Source organism: Callithrix jacchus, chromosome 2 (genome assembly GCF_049354715.1).
Source record: "Callithrix jacchus isolate 240 chromosome 2, calJac240_pri, whole genome shotgun sequence".
In the NCBI taxonomy this organism is placed as follows: Eukaryota; Metazoa; Chordata; class Mammalia; order Primates; family Cebidae; genus Callithrix; species Callithrix jacchus.
Window position 1 is genome coordinate 65,090,342 of NC_133503.1, and position 17,167 is coordinate 65,107,508.

Sequence of the window (17,167 nt, forward strand, 5' to 3'; positions counted from 1 at the left end):
CAACATGGCAAAACCCTGTCTCTACGAAAGATACAAAAATTAGCTGGGCATGGTGGCATGCACCTATAATCCCAGCTACTCAGGAGGCTGAGGCAGGAGAATTGCTTGAACTTAGGAGGTGGAGGTTGTAGTGAGCTGAGATCACGGCACTGCACTCCAGCCTGGGCAACAGAATGAGACTCCATCTCAAAAGAAAAAATACATGGAAGTATGTTGACAATCAGAAAAAAGCAATAGGCAAGATGCTCTTTATTCCATAAAAGAGATGAATAGGTCCTCAGTGTCAGACAAAAAGATAGGAGCAGGTGTGTCCCAAGTACAGGCCAACATCCTGCTGAAGATGGAACTTTCTCTTCCTACTGGGGCTTCTCCCATGGGGACAAGAGGCAGCCCACACCAGGAATTTAGGGGAAGTGCCATCAACTCAAGAAGGGAATGCCGAAAGTGAGGGGGACAGAGAAGAGTCCCTGCTGTCCTTCCGGTGTCCTGGTGCCGGGTTTACTTGTCTGCGTTTCTCTCCAGACTGAGTTCCTTAAATGCAGGGGCTAGGGCTTGGGTGCTTCTCCATTTTCATCTAGGAAACCCAAAACAATCAATTACATTCAAGTGGCATTTTTATCACATTTCTATCTCCTGGGTCTTTTCACTGGGGACAGCAGAATGAGTGAGCATTTGGGCATTTGTTCAAAAATATTCATGGAGCTTCCAGGATGTGCCAGGCACAGCTGTGGCTCCCACACTTGTGAAGTTCATTTGTGCTATTGCAACTGCAACTGACATTTTAAATTCACTCCACACTATACATATTTTGACTTGGGGAATTTTTTTTTTTTTTAAAGAAAACAGTGGCCAGGCATAGTGGTTCAGGTCTGTAATCCCAGCACTATGGGAGGCCTAGGCAGGCAGATCAGTGAGGTCAGCAGTGTGAGACCATCCTGGCCAACACGGTGAAATGCCATCTCTAGCAAAAATACAAAAATTAGCCAGGCGTGGTGGCGCATGCCTGTGATCCCAGCTACTCGGGAGGCTGAGGCAGGGGAATCACTTGAATCCAGGAGACAGAGATTGCAGTGAGCCAAGATCATGCCATTGCACTCCAGCCTGAGCAACAAAGCGAGACTCCATCTCAAAAAAAAAAAGAAAAAAACAAAACAAAGAAAAGAAAATAGATTTCCACTGCTAGAAATATAGTAGGTATATATTCAAGAGGAATGAAAATATACAGCCGCACAAAAACATGTACACTCACAAATGTTCATAGCAGCATTCTCATAATAGCAAAAAAAATGAAACAACCCAAATGTCCATCAACCAAAGAATGAATAAATAAAATGTAGTTTATTCATACAATGAGGGAATATTATTTGGCCCTCATTTATTGGCCCTAAAAAGGACTATAGTACTGATATGTGCTATGACATCACTGACCTCGAGAACATTAAGCTATGTGTAAGGAAATAGTCACAAAAATGTCGCATCTTGTATGATTCCACGTATATAAAATGTCCAGAGTAGACAAAATTATGGAGACAGACGTTGGATTATTGGTTGCTTAAACTGGTGGTGAGGGGGAAGGGGAGTGGCCACTGATGGGGTAGGGGGTTTCTTTCTGGGGTGAAGAAAATCTTCTTAAACTGATTGCAGTGGTGGTTGCACAACTGTGAAGATACTAAAAACCACGGAAGTGTCCATTTTGCATGGATGAAGTATACAGTATGTGATTATATTTCAATAAAGCTGTTATAAAACAAGAAAGAAAATAGAGAATTTCCCCTTTCAAGCACGCCAAGTGTCACGGAAATTGATTTCACAACCGAGTGGTCTGCTTTGGTTTATGAGTGGAAAATTTTTATTTTTCAAGAGCTTTGAGCTCATTCTTCAAGACTACTTGTCTTAAGGTTCTCTTTGTCCCCAGAAGCCTCCAATTTCTCCCGCACTGCCTGTCCCCAGTCCAGGGAGCACCATCTGTGGCCCTTGGCCCACCTCATTCCTTGCCCACCTCTGTCCCCACCCCCAGTGCCCACTGCCAGCTCCCAAATGCCAGAGCTGCCACCTGGGGCCCTGGCGACGCCTGGGCCCACAGTGTTGTGATGTGTTTGGATGGGGAGTTCGTTCAGTGCCAGCGTTACCAGGCTCGAAGGGTGACTAATGGCATCTGCATTTTTGGTTTCAGCTGCGGGGCCTGCTCAGCTGGAGAGCCCCACATCTCTCAGCTGTTTTTGGAGAAGCTCACCTCACAGTTGTGGATGCCGGAGCGCAAGCCTATTCCCCAGCACCTCAGCATCACTTACACATGAATGTGTCCCACAGGACTCTATTGAACACCTACTATGTGCCGGGCACTGTTCTGAGGACACAGCAGTGACAAGAAAAAGTACTTGCTCTAACAGAATAACAAAAATACATAGGAAGAGAAGGAAGGAGGGAAGGGAGGGAGGGAAAGAGAGAAAGAAAGGGAAAAAGAAAGTAGAAAGAAAAAGAAAGAAGAAAGAAAGAAAAAAGGAAAGAAAGATCTATATGATGTTAGAGGCGCTGCTCATGTGTATTAAACAAGGTGAAGTGATTGTGGATACTTAGAAGAACTTCTGATTGGGTGGATGGTGTGGGGAGGTAGCCTCTCTGCGGAGGTGGCTGAGGACGAACCCTCTGCGTGAAGATCTGGAAAGAGAACGAGCCAACATGGTTCCTGCCTCATGGCCAGGGAGGAAGGAGAAAAAATGAAGTTGGAGCAGTGGGCACGCCAGGTTTTCCTTTTTAAATGCAACAGGAAGCCATTAGGGGGTTTCACTAGAGAGGAACAGAATTTGTCTTACATTTTAGAAGGTCACTCTAGCTGCTGGGTGCAGAGCGGATGGGTGCTGGGTAGCAGGCAAGTTGGGGCCAGGACAGCCTTCAGTTCCGGTTCAGGCCATACTTGATCTGCCCCTACTTCTTCCAATGGGGCCTGGGCAAGAGCCCACCCCCCTGACTCTGGTAGCAGAGTCGTGGTTTTGGTTATTCTGTTTTCAGGCTCGGGTGGCAGTGAGCTCAAGCAATCCTCCCACCTCAGCCTTCCAAGTATCTGGGATCACAAGCACGACCCATGGCAGCCAGCTAACTTTATTCCTTTATTATTATTATTATTTTATTTGTTTTTAAAGACGGGGGTTCACCATGTTGGTCAGGTTGGTCTCGAACTCCTGACCTCAGGTGATCCGCCCACCTCGGCCTCCCAAAGTGCCGGGATTACAAGCGTGAGCCACTGCGCCTGGCCCTTTATTTATTATTTTACTTACTTTTTGTGGAGAACAGGACTTTGCTGTGTTGACCAGGCTTGTCTCAAACTCCTGGGCTCAAGCAATCCTCCAGCCTCACCCTCCCAAAATGCTGGGATTATAGGTGTGAGCCACTGCACCTGGCCTAACTTTATTTTTTAAAAGGAAATTATATCATAGCCAAAGGTCATGATTTGATGCAGAGGTTACATATGTTTTCTAATCCACGTGAACATAAATATATAACTTTATTTTTTTGAGACTGAGTCTCACTCTGTTGCCCAGGCTGGGGTACAGGGGCATGATCTTGGCTCACTGCAACATCCACCTCCCAGATTCAAGCAATTCTCCTGCCTCAGCCTCCCGAGTAGCTGGGATTACAGGTGTGCACAAGCACACCCGGCTAATTTTTGTATTTTTAGTAGACACAGGGTTTTGCCATGTTGACCAGGCTGGTCTCAAACTCCTGACCTCAGATGATCCACCCTCTTTGGCCTCCCAAAGTGCAGGGTTCACAGGCATGAGCTACAGCACCCAGCCTCCAAAATATGTAACTGTTTTGAAAGTTTAAGTGAATGAGTAAATATAGTCTTAATACTAAAGATGAATAATGAAATTATAAGAATAAAAGTTTACAGGAACACATGGGTTTCATACAATTTTTTTTCTAATATACATTAAAACAAAATAATTCTTTTTAAAGTTAGCCAAGTACCAGTTTGAATCATCTCATGCAAGATTGGGGAATGGTGATATGTAAGTTAGGACTTCACACTAGATGGGGTCTGGCTGTGCTACTTCCTGGCTGTGAGGCTTTGACCTGGCTGCTTAACCTCTCTGAGCCTGAACTTCCTCTTCAGTGAAGTGGAGATAATGGCCCACCCTCATCAGGATGTTGTGAGAACTAAATGTGTGAGAAATGTTTAGAATGGTGCTGCACAGAGCACTGGCTCAACACACAATATCTAGTTACACAAATCAAACAGGCTGCAATTAAATTCCACTAGGTGGCCGGGCGCGCCACTGCCCTCCAGCCTGGGCGACAGAGTAAGGCTCTGTCTCAAGAAAAAAAAAAAATCCACCAGGCTTTCCTGAGAACCTACTATGTCCTGGACCCTATAATAAAGACTAAGGGTCCAGAGAGAAACAAGAACAGTCTCTGTCCTGATACCGTTAATCATCTAACTGGGAAGACAGAGAAGCCTCTATGTGATCACAACCCACGGTAAAGGGGGCATAGTGGAAAGATGCTACAATGGACACAGGTGGTCCAGAGGAAGGAGTGATTGCTGCTGCCTAGGGCAAAGTCAGGGACAGCTTCAGGAGAAGGTGCTGGTTAATCTGGGTATTGATGGGATGAATAGGAGTTTGCCAGGTAGACAGAGAGGAATCAGAACATTCCAGGTATAGGGAACAGCACATGCAAAGGTATGGAGGCCTGAAGTAGGAAACTGCAGGAGCATAAAGTTCAAGAGGCTGTTGGAGATAACCCCAGGTCCTACCTTTACCTCAAGCTCGGAAGGTACCTAAATCTATGGGGGCTGTAAACCCTCGCTCCTGCCTCCATTTTCTCCTGAGCCTGAGTGGAGATAAAGAAACTGATGGTTCTGAGTTCCTAGTGAAAGGAACAGACAAAAAAGAAAAAGAAAAAGAAAACCAAAAAAAAAAAAAAAGAAAGAAACTGATGGTTGAATGAAGAGTAGAAGGAACTCAGACTCCAGAGAAGATGGCCCTGGCATGAAACCTCTTACCCTGTGCACACTGGGTCCATATTTTGCTCATCTGTGACGCAGGATTATTCCCATGATTTGTTGAGAGTGAAACAAGACATGTGAATAAAGGGCTGGGCACAGGCCTGGCTCACGTTAAACGCTCAATGCCAGGCTTCCTCATTCTTGTCCCCACCTCCCCACCCCACCCCCACTGCAGTGTGTAGTGGGCTGAGCCACCAAGGGAGGGTGGGGAGGAGACTCCCAGCAGCCTGCAAGCCCAGCTCAGCAGGAGCCAGACCAGCTAAGCCAGCCCCAGCCTGTCCTTCCCCTGGCCCCACCATGCCACTCTCCACGCCCAGGAGTTCCCAGGCGGGCAGGTCATGGCAAATGAGATGCATACACATTGCTAAGGACAACTGAGTGACCTGTGTGCTTGAGTCTCCGTAAACACGATCCCAACCAAGGACCCCTTTGCTGGATCTTATCACAGCCCATTTGATCCTCCAGTGCGCAGACAAGGAGGCCTTGCCCAAGGTGCCACAGTCAGGATCAGGATTGAAACTCAGGTAGGGTCTCCAGGATTCCTTCTTTGTCTCCTACATACAGGCACATGTGTCCATGTGGTCTAAGTCCCTGCAAGGGCCCACCGATCTGCCTTTCCGGCCCCAGCCCCACCCCTCATTTCCTCCCTCACTCCCTGCATCCATGTCATAGGGAACCACTTGCAGTCCCCAATGACTCCGCTTGCTTCACACCCTGTGCCTTCTGCAGGCCATCCTCCACACCTGAAATGTTCTTCCTTAGCCCTCACTCCCCACTTCACTCCTCTCCCATCTGGCAAACTCCTACTCATCCTTCAGAGCCCAGCCCAACTGCCTCCTCCAAGAAGCCTTGCCCAACAGAGTCAGTCTTATCTTCCTCTTTGATCATAGGGCACCTTTAAATCGCAATGACTGAAGAGAGAACAGACTTTCAACTTTGAGCCTCTTGGTGTCTACTAATAACTTCTTAATGATCAAATGAGAGAATTCACAAATCAACTACTTTGCTGTTCCATGCTTTAAAGAACCGCAACTGTGTTTATTGATTTTTGTTGTTGAGAGCAGAGTGTGGCATGCGCTCGGGGTTGCTGTGTGCAACCTCAGAGACTGTGCACTGCACAATGCCTTGAGGTGCTGAGCACACTGACGACAATGTGAATTATACTCTCTGGAGATGGGCAACGTGCCAGCCCTGACCCTTGGCCATTCTGGAAATATTTGCAAGCCATCAGGTGCTAGAGCAAAAGGAGCACAGGCATTGAATTCAGACTCACTTGGGTTCAAATCCCAGTTTTGCCACTTCCTCGTTGTGTGCTCCCAGACAAATGACTTAACCTCTCTGAGCTTCTGTAGTAAAGTGGGAATAGGTAAACCCCTCACAGAGCTTCTGCAAGAGTTATTTAAGTCAATAGAAAATGTGGCCAGGCACAGTGGCTCACGCCTCTAATCCCAGCACTTTGGGAGGCTGAGGCAAAGTGGATCACCTGAGGTCAGGAGTTAGAGGCCAGCCTGGCCAACATGGTGAAACCCAGTCTCTATTAAAAATACAAAAATTAGCTGGGTGTGGTGGCAGGCACCTGTAATCCCAGCTATTTGGGAGGCTGGAGCAGGAGAATCACTTGAACCCATGAGGCAGAGGTTGCAGTGAGCCAAGATCTCACTATTGCTACCAGTTTGGCAGACAAGAGTGAGACTGAGTCTTAAAAAAAAAAAACGAAGTGTCTAACATGTAGCAGGCCCACAATAACTGTTCATTCCCCTCCTTGAACATCTGGAATTCCTGTTCCCTCCCCTAACTTCCAGATTGTTTGCGTGTCTAGGATGCAAATGAGATGTCTTAAACCAGGCTCTTCCTAGACTGACTGCAATACCTTTTTTGTCCTTGCTCCTATAAGCTTTGGCACTGGGTCCAGCTCTGACACAAATTAGTAAGGTCCTATTCCTCCAGGAATTTGTCTCACTGGTGCCCTCACATACGTGAATGAGAATGTCCACTGAAGTATTGTGAATAGAAGCCAAAGGCAGGAAACAACCTCCATGCCCATTAGAAGAAGCAGATCAATGAATCACATCCATGCATGCAGTGGATACCACGTAGTTGTAACAAAGAGGCAGCTCTCTACGTACTCACAGTAAGTCATCTCCTAGATAACAGAAGAGAAAAAGAAAAGTATGGAACAATTTGTTGAACGGAGCAGCTGGGGCTCAGGTTCTAACCACAGAACAGAGAAAATGTTGTTCTGTGTCATGAGGGACTAATACTTAGTTTGCCCAAGGATGGCACAGACCTGGTACCATTGGGATGCAGAGGAGAGAAGCTAATTCCTTACACAGCATAGATGCCCTGGGGCATCGAGACCTAGTTCTGTAGTGAAAGCCCACTGAGAAAGCCTGCCCAGACCATCTCTGGAGGGACATGCAAGAAACTGATAACATCAGTTCCTGGAATACAGAATGAGGTAACTGGGGGTAGGCGTGGAAAGAAGTCACTTGTCACAGATCAGACTCTTGAGTAGTTTTAAATATTTCGCTATGGATGTGATTTAACCTGTTAAAATGAAAGCAAACTATTTTAAATAAGGATTTTGTAAGGCCCGTATGTATGGAATAATAATAATAACTTGCTGTTTGACCTTGGCTGGGGCTCAGGGGACTCCATATCCCCAACTTCGAAATGAAAAGACTGTCTCAAGAAGAGATGCAGGCTCCACATCAGAGAGCCATTCCTGAGTCCAGCACCCAGCACTGTGGGCATGGGCAGAACATTGCATTTCGGTGGGGCTGAACCACCAAGGCAGGTTTGTCCTCAGAGACAATGGGATCTCAGGCATCCTGAGCCACTCCAGATTCAAGCACACACTTTGTGTCCCAGTAACAGAAGCTTGCTGTTTACACCGTTTCCCAGGGAGCAGGATCACAGCAGCCCCTGGCTCAAGGGGCCTAATTTTAAAGTTCTGGGCAGACAGAACAAAAAGGCCAGACCCTGGCTACCTACAAGACACATGTACTTAAAAAAAAAAAAAAAAAATTACCTGGAGGGCAGAGAACAGAAAAGAGAAATCAGTGTCTCCCTCCTCCCTTTCTCCTCTCACAAACTGACTTCTCCAGCACATGTCTGTCCTCCAGGAGCTCAAGGAGCAGGAGTCAGGCAGGAATCACTGCCTTGAGGACAGTTCCCATTTTACCCAGAGTCTCAAAGCTGCCTGAGTGTAAGAATCCCATCTGGGAGCATCAGTTCAAAACAGATCACTAGGCCCCAAACAGGTGATTCTCGGGGATCTATTTGACTTTTCTGATTGTTTCATAATGTTTTTCATTTGTTTGATTGGTGAATTTCCTTTACAGTTTGTTTAGATCAGAGTCCTAATGAGATCCAGACATGGTGACTGGTTGACATGTCTCCTAATCTGCTTTACTCTAGAGAGTCCCTCTCCCTGCATTTATTTACTTATTTATTGTTTTTCTCCCTTTTTTCTTGCATTTTATTTGTAGAAGAGACCAGCTGTTTATCTATAGAATGTCACATGTCTGAAATTTGCTGACTACATCCCCGTGGTGCCACTTAACATGTTCCTCTGTCCGCTGTAGCCTCCATAACCTGGTAGAACCTAGGGACTTGTTCAGATTCAGGCTAGAGTTTTGGGCAAGACTGTTCCATGGGTGGTGCCATGTTCTTCCACCCAGAGGCTCATACTGCCTGCTTGTGTGTCTCTTTGTGATGTGAACAGCCATAGTTAGTTACCCAATGCCTGGTTCCATTACTCCATGAGGTGTGGAACAATGACTTTCTAGTCTATCATTCTTTCCACATTTTTAAGCAGAAATAGACACTTCTAATCATCAACCATTTGATTACCTGGAGGTGCCGTTTACATAGAAAAGGCAGAATTGATTATTTAAATCCTTTTTGGCACAGTGACTATGCCAAAAAGTTGACTTGCAGTGTGAGTGGGCAGATTCCTCTGAGCCTGTCCCCACAGGTGTACACGGGACGTGCTGCTGATCTCACAGCTTTATCCTGGCATCTAAGGAGAGCTCAGTCTCTTAGCAAATGCTGTGTGCATATGCATGCTTTCCAGGGCACCTGGCAAGGTTTTCCAGCCTCTCCCGTGGCCCCAGCCTCAGTCTCAAACCCACTGTTGAAAGATAGCCAATGCCAGTAAGATCTTCCCTGAAAAATGCACAAATTCTAAGCAAGAAACAAATCCAGTTCGCCTCTGTGGCCCTCTCTGCAGATGAGAATGCTAGTGCCTCCCTCCCTGGGTGACTGTGGGTACCAAATGAGATAATGCAGAAGGGCCTGACACTTGGGGAAACCCAGTAAGGGGTCCTCCCTTTTACCCCTCAGAAAGCAAAGAGTTCTAGGGCCCTCGGACTTCAAAGTTCGCGCGCGCGCGCACACACACACACACACACACACACACACACACACACACCGGGCACCAGTCCCTCCCAGTAGCCCCGTCAGCCGGCCGGGCAGCCCTATTGTTCAAACACTTTCCCAGCCCGAAGGGGGCCGCTGGGAACGCGAGGAGGCCCCGGCCCTTCCTGCTCCGACGCTGACGCGCGGCCTGCGGAAGGAACAGCGTGTCTCTCGGGGCCAAACGCATTCCATTCATGCTCCGGCCGGCAGCACGCACGTCCGCACCTCCGCGCCCAGCACAGGCTCACTGGTGATCCTGGCCCGACCTGCTTAGGGAGAGGGAGACTTGGTCGGAGAAGTCAGGGCAGCAGATCCCATTTGAGCTCTCGAACCCTCATCCTCCTTCCCGGAGCCTTGCGAGGATGGGTGCCTCAGCCCATTCTACGGCTAAGAGAAGTGGAGATCAGAGGCCGGGTTGGGGAGATCACGCCTGTAATCCCAGCTCTTTGGGAGGCCGAGGCGAACCTTGAGCCCAGGAGTTCGAGACCAGCTTGGCCAGCATGGCGAAACCTTGTCTGTACAAAAATACCAAAATTAGCCTGTCATGGTGGTGCAGGCCTGTAGTCCCAGCTACTTTGGAGGCTGAGGTGAGAGGATCACTTGAGCTGGGGAGCCTAAAGCTGCAGTGAGCCATGATTGCACAGCTGCACTCCAGCCTGGGTGACAGAGCAAGACCATGTCTCAAAAAAGAGAGACAGAAAAAGAAGCAGTGAAGAGCAGCACCTACTTTTCTCCTTTCATCCTCCTGACAACATGGCCAAATGCAGTGTCTTGCTAGGAAGTGACTGAATCCAGGTTTTCCTGGGTCCAAAGACATGATTTTTCCATATAGCACAATGGACTCTGACACCAGCACAGCAGAACTTAAATCCTGGCTTCATCACTCAGCTAGTGGCCAGGCAACAGGCAGGCTGTAGCACTTCTCTGTGCCTCAGTTTCCTCATACGTAAAACGGAGATGATAACAGTCCATACTGTTAGGGTTATTGTAAACGTTCTAGAAGATGATACATGTAGTTTAAGCTACTGTTATAATTTCGCTTCTAGATCTAAAGAATGTGTGAAATGGAGCCAGAGTGACCAACTGTCCCAGTTTGCTGGAGCTGAAAGCCCTGGATGCAGGAATTTCCATTCTAAAACAAAGACAGTCCCTGGCAAACCAAGATAGATGGTCCCCCATAACGAAGCTGATGGGTTTCTTGTTTTCGTTTCTTTTTGAGATGGAGTCTCACTATGTTGCCCAGGCTAGAGTACAGCAGTATGATCTCAGCTCACTGCAACCTCCGCCTCCCAGGTTCAAGCGATTCTCCTGCCTCAGCCTCCCAGTTAACGAGGCTGTTTCTAAAAGTCCACACTCCTCTCTAAAGGGCAGGATGGTGGCCATTTCACGCTCTTACTATTGAGATTTTCCCAGAATTCTTCAGGCCTCAAGTCCTTTGTCCTGCTCTCCCTGCTCCACCCTTGCTTAGCCAAAGGGAAACCAGACATTCTTGACATGAAAATTTTCCACATCCTTCAGGGCAATCTTTTGGTGCCAGAAATAGTCAGCAGGATTTGGGAGTCAGCCTAAGCCTCTAAAAATAGCTTTCATTGCCCCCTGGAAGGCCTGCACCATCTCAACCCCAGATGGCCTAATGAGCTGCCCGCCTGGACCAGTGCCTTAAATGACCAAGAGCTCTGCTGGTCTGGCTGACTGAGGGCGCAGAGGAGGTCAGTTCCCACTCAGCTTCCTTGGGCCGGCTACCAGGCCAGGACCTCCCAGGCCACCCACCCAGAGACATCCCCTCCTCCACCCCCTGGCATGCCTACGTCCCTAACTCAGGCAAGTGCAGCACCATCGCATGTGTCCACACCTGGACAATCACCCACAGCCCCAAGGGCATCCATACAAATGGGAACTCACAGCCATAACCTCCCTGCCCTCTGTAAACTTCAACACACGCAAAACAGCCACACATATGCACTCATGACTAGCGTATCGTTTTCACTACACAAATGTCAAGCTGTCCTCTGCATTCCTAACACAATGTTTCCAAACTTTTCCATCTTTGCCTCTATTCCTCTGAAACTCCCACTCCATCCCAAGATTTTTGTTAAATTTGCATTTTTCTGTGGGGACTTGGAGTTTAAGAAAAATCCAAGAAGGTTGAATGTTCATTCTCAAGATATTCTCAAGCTGTCTGCTGCTGCCCAGATCTGACATCTGTCCTCTACCTGCCTCCTATCAACTCAGTGAGAATCCAAGGCCAATAAAGAAGGAGGATCCCTGCAGAGCACCCATAGAACTCCAGATCCTCAGCCCAGCCTTGTGGCTTACCCTCACAGCCTGGTCTAGGTGGGAGCAGGTGGGAAGGTGCCCTCCCCAGGGTGAGGGGCCAGGGCGAGGAGGCCAGGATACCTGGGGGTCATTGTTACATGCAGGAGCAGAAGCATTTGCTGGTGCTTCTGCACTGATTTAGCCCCAGGCTCCCTGACGTTCTCTGAAGGGGAAAAAGAAGAGGAAGAATAAGAGGTATGTACTGGAAGTAGCCCACCAAAAATGTGAAGACCACATCCTTGTCCCTGTGGAAAAGCAGAGAAAGGAGAATAGCCTGGCAGGGTCTGACAAGACCCCAGCAGCCAGGCAAGAAGTGGGGTTCCAGTCAGGACACTCCCACCCACATTCTGACCTGTGCCGGGAACTTTCCCTTCACTAAACTTCAGCCTCCACTGGCAGGTGGTGTCCACAGCGGACCTTCCTGTGCAGACAGTCCATGGTCCTGTTCATTCACTCATCCAATTATTCCAAAACACATTTCTTGAGCACCTGCTTTGTCCTAGGTCTGGGCTGGTGCTGGGAGAAACAGCTGTGAACAGCTGGGTGTAGTGGCTCACGCCTATAATCCTAGCACTTTGGGAGGCTGAGGCGTGGGCATCACAAGGTCAGGAGATCAAGACCATCCTGGCTAACACAGTGAAACCCTGTCTCTATTAAAAATATAAAAAATGGCCAGGCCTGGTGGCTCATGCCTGTAATCCCAGCACTTTGGGAGGCCGAGGTGGGCAGATCACCTGAGGTCAGGAGTTTGAGACCAGTCTGGCCAACATGGTGAAACCCCTTCTCTATTTAAAAAAAAAGTAAAAAACAAAAAATTCAAAAATTAGCTGGGCATAGTGACGAATGCCTGTAATCTGAGCTTACTCAGGAGACTGAGACAGGAGAATCCCTTGAACCCGGGAAGCGGAGATTCCACTGAGCCAAGATAGCACCACTGCACTCCAGTCTGGGTGACAAAGTGAGACTCCATCTCAAAAAGAAAAAAAGAAACTGCTGTGAACAAGACCGCCAAGGTCCCTGCCCCACAAGTGCCTACAGGGCAGTCAAAGAGACATCACAAAGCCATAGTCACCCTTTAACAGAAGCTGGAGCAGTGCCTGAGGAATGTGTGCTGAGGGAATGCAGGCTGCATGAGACAGCCATGGCAGAGGGTGCTATGGAACCAAGGAATGGGTGCCCAGACAGAGCAATGTAGGGAGGAGGCATGGGAGGTAATTCGGTTGGTAAGACCCTCTGATCAATGGGGGAAGGCAGCCTCACGAAAGGTGTGGAAAGGGGTGGGAGTGTGTGGGGTGTGAGCGTGCATGTTTCTGAGTGCAAGTGAGTGTGTATGGGAATGAGTATTGTGTGAGAAAATGTATTTGAATGTGAATATTATGTGTGTGAGTGTGGATGTGATTGTGAGTGACAGCTTGTGAGTGTGTGTGTGTGTTCAGGAATGTGCAGGTGGGTGTGAGCATGTGTGAGCATGAGCAGGTGTAAGTGTATGCATTTGAGCGTGTATGTAAGCACACATGGTGTGTGTTTGCTGGGTGCAGGCATTAGAGTTCCAGGCAGAGGGAAAGGCATAAACTCACAGTAAAAATAAGCTCAGTTTCTTGAAGAAATGAAAGGAAACCCATGTGTCATTTGCAGTGGTCAGCAGAAGGGACACTGTGCCATAGTGATGCATAGTGAGGACTCGCCATGTGCCTGACTCCATGCTTACTGCACTAACTCATTTGGCTCTCTCAACAACCTGATGAGCTATATTCTATTACTAGTCCATTTTACAGATGAGGAGCCCGAGACACTGAGAACTGAAATAACTTGCCCAAGGTCACAGACATCGGAAGCAACACCGATAAAATTTTAAGGCCTTGCTCTTAATCACTCTGCCAGAGACTCAGAGTAGCTGGGCCTATGGAGGACGCAGAAAGAGCTGCGCTTTATCCTAATTATGATGGCAAGCCACTGGAAGGTCCTAAGCAGAAGTATGACTTCATGTATTAGAATTAAGTTCATTTGCAAGAAAAGCCCAGCATCACAATGGCTTAAACAACGTAGGAAGATAGAAATACAGGTTGCTCACACACGTAAAAAGCCCACCAGATTTAAGAGAATGAGAAGACAAGCCACAGGCTGGAAGAAAATATTTACAAAAGATCAATCTGATAAAGAGTCGTCGGCTGGGCGCGGTGGCTCAGGCCTGTAATCCTAGCACTTTGGGAGGCCCAGGCGAGTGGATCACAAGGTCAGGAGTTGGAAACCAGTTTGACCAACATGGTGAAACTCTGTCTCACCAAAAATTAGCTAGGTGTGATGGCATGCACCTGTAATCCCAGCCACTCAGAAGGCAGAGGCAGGAGAATCACTTGAACCGGGGAGATGGAGGTTACAGTGAGCCAAGATCACGCCACTGCACTGCAATCTGGCAACAGAGCAAGACTCCATTTAAAAAAAAAAAAAGAGTTATCATCCAAAACTCACATAGCACTCTTAAAACTCAACAGTAAGAAAACAGCCCTCAAAAATGAACAAAAATTACCTTACACCCCTCACAAATGGCAAATGAGCCTGTGAAAAAATCCTCAACATCATCTGTCATCAGGGAAATTCAAATTAAAGCAGCAATGAGATACCGCTACACACCTAGTTAAATGGCCAAAATCCAAAACTCTGATGACACCGAGTGCTGGAGAGGATGTGGGGCAATAGGAAGTCTCACCCGTGGCTGGTGAAAATGAAAAATGGTACAGCCACTTGGGAAGACAATTTGACAGCTCCTAACAAAACTAAACATACTCTTGCCATGCAACTCAGCAATCGCATGCCTTGGCACTTACCCAAAGGAACTGAAAACGTGTCCACACAAAAACCTCACATGGATGTTTATAGCACCCAAATTCACAGTTGCCAAAACTTGGATGCAACCATGATGTCCTTCAGTAGGTAAGTGAATAAACCGTAATACATCCAGAGAACGAAATATTATTCTGTGTTAAAAAGAAATGAGCTATCAAAGCCATAGAGGAACCATGGATGAATCTCAAATCCATATTACTAAGTAAAAGATATCACTCTGAAAAGGCTACATACCATATGACATTCTGAAAAAGGCAAAACTATACAGTGAAAAGATCAGTGGTTGCCAGGAGTTATGGTGAGGGAGGGGTGAATAGAGGATTTTGAAGGCAGTGAAACTCCTCTGTACGATACTGCAATGGTGGATACCTATCATTACACATTTGTCCAAACCCACAGAATGTCCAATTCCAAGGGCGAAGCCTCATGTAAACTGTGGACTTTGGGTGATACTGATGTGTCAGTGTCGGTTAACAGACTGTAACGAATGCACCTCTCACTCTGGCAGGGGAATGTTGATAGTGGCGGAGTCTATGCATATGTAGGGATAGGGAGTATGTGTGAAATCTCTGCACCTTCTGCTCAATTTTGCTGTGAGCCTAAAACTGCTCAAAGAAATAGAGTCCATTAAATTGTGTAAAAAAAAGAACTACCGGGTGCGGTGGGCTTAGGCCTGTATCCCAGCACTTTGGGAGGCCGAGACAGGCCTGATCATGAGGTCAGGAGTTCGAGACCAGCCCAACCAACATGGTGAAACCCTGTCTCTACTAAAAATACAAAAATTAGCCAGGCATGGTGTTGGCTCCTGTAATCCCAGCTACTCAGGAGGCTGAGCCAGGAGAATTACTTGAACCTGGGAGGTGGAGGTTGCAGTAAGCCAAGATGGCACCACTGCACTCCAGCCTGGTGGACAGAGTGAAACTCCATCTCAAAAAAGAAAAGAATCGATGATGCATACAAGAACATGGATTAATCGCAAAAAGCGTGCTGAGCGAACCAGCCAGACACAATAAAGGAATACTATATGATTCCATTTATAGAAAGCTCTAGAAATGGCAACATTAATCTAGAGTGACAGAAAGCACAAGTTGGCTAGGTGGCTAAGGTGGGGAGGTTAGGGATTGATTGGAAAGGAGCACAGAGGAATTGCTGATGGTGGATATGTTCCATATCTCGAATGTACTGGTAGGTATAATACACTCTGCTAACATCTGTTGAAATTTAAAAATATATAAAACTGTCAGAATTTATTCAACTGTAAACCGAAGTGAGATCTATTTATTAAAATAAATATTATCTCAATGAAGTTAGAAAAAGGAAAACCTTAAAAAGTGCACCAGAGCTGATGATATTGCTCTGCTCCATAAAATCCTTGTCAGACACATGAAGGGTCTGGGATCTATTTTTTCCTACTTGCAAACTGACAACTGAGCTTACCACAATTGCACAGATGCTAGCAGAAGACACAGGACTCTCGGGTCAGAGACAAAGGACTTCATTAAGCAGCATAAGCTTCATCTTTGCCGTGGTTTACTTGCCCACTAAGTTCCACGGGGCTGGAGCAGGAGGCCCAGGTGGACACTGTGCACACAGTGGGCTTGTGTCAGAGCTGAGATATACCAAGCTGAGGAAACTCCTAATCTTATTAGCATAAGAGGCTACTAACAAACCTGGTCAACATTCGACCAGGAGAAAGGCATTATCTTTATAATCCTGGTCAGGAAATAAATTTGTCGTGTGCTCCAAAATGAGACACTATTCCTGCTCCCCCAGGCTATTTGCCAGCAAACATCCTCGAAAAGATGGGTCCACACAAAAGGTGTCACAAGAAGTATAAGAATGCCATGGAGGGCCGAGAGCAGTGGCTCAGGCCTGTAATCCCAGTACTTTCGGAGTCCGAAGCTGGTGGATCACCTGAGGTCAGGAGTTCAAGATCATCCTGGCCAACATGGTGAGACCCTGTCTCTACTAAAAATAAAAAGTTTGCTGGGTATGGTGGCATGTGCCTGTAATCCAAGCTACTAGGGAGGCAGAGGTAGGAGAATCACTTGAAACAGGGAGTCAGAGGTAGGAGAATCACTTGCAGCGAGCCAAGATCATGCCACTGTACTCCAGCCTGGTGACAGAGAGAGATTCCATCTCAAATAAATAAATAAAAATAAAAAGAATGCTGTGGGGAATTGCCCCTCAACAGTGCTAAGGGAAGGAGACTCCTTCGGTCTTGCTGCTGTACCATCATTCCCAACTTCACTTCATGGCTAAAAATGGCTGCCTCAGCTCCAGTCATCACTCTGTATTCCAAACCACAGGGAGGAAAAAGGGGAAAGAAATGTATCAGCCTTCTCTTTAAGGACACTCCCTAGGAGTTACACACACATTAGGTTTGACTTATTCAAATAGCTATGCCTGGCCAAAAGAGAGGCTGGGAAATGTGAGAAATATACCTGGCTAAAAGCCTGTCACTAAGGAAGACGAGAGCCTGGGAAACAACCAGCCTTTCTGCTCTACATAGTCAGTGTCACAATGGTCTGTCACAATGGTCTGCAAATGCTCTATCAAGTGCTGAGGACACAGGAC

The 17,167-nt window shown here is 47.2% G+C and overlaps 1 long non-coding RNA gene across 2 annotated transcripts; it reads right to left on the minus strand.

Moving 5' to 3' along the window:
• Window positions 1-231: 231 nt before the first annotated feature.
• LOC108589438 (uncharacterized) lies at window positions 232-17,159 on the minus strand. Of its 2 annotated transcripts, none has more exons than XR_013531987.1 (2): window positions 16,028-17,159; window positions 232-574 (listed from the first exon to the last, which is right to left on the minus strand). It is a non-coding gene; the product is annotated as an uncharacterized LOC108589438 (long non-coding RNA). The 2 variants fall into 2 exon arrangements; XR_001908685.3 differs by lacking the exon at window positions 16,028-17,159 and adding an exon at window positions 5,006-5,096.
• Window positions 17,160-17,167: the final 8 nt, after the last annotated feature.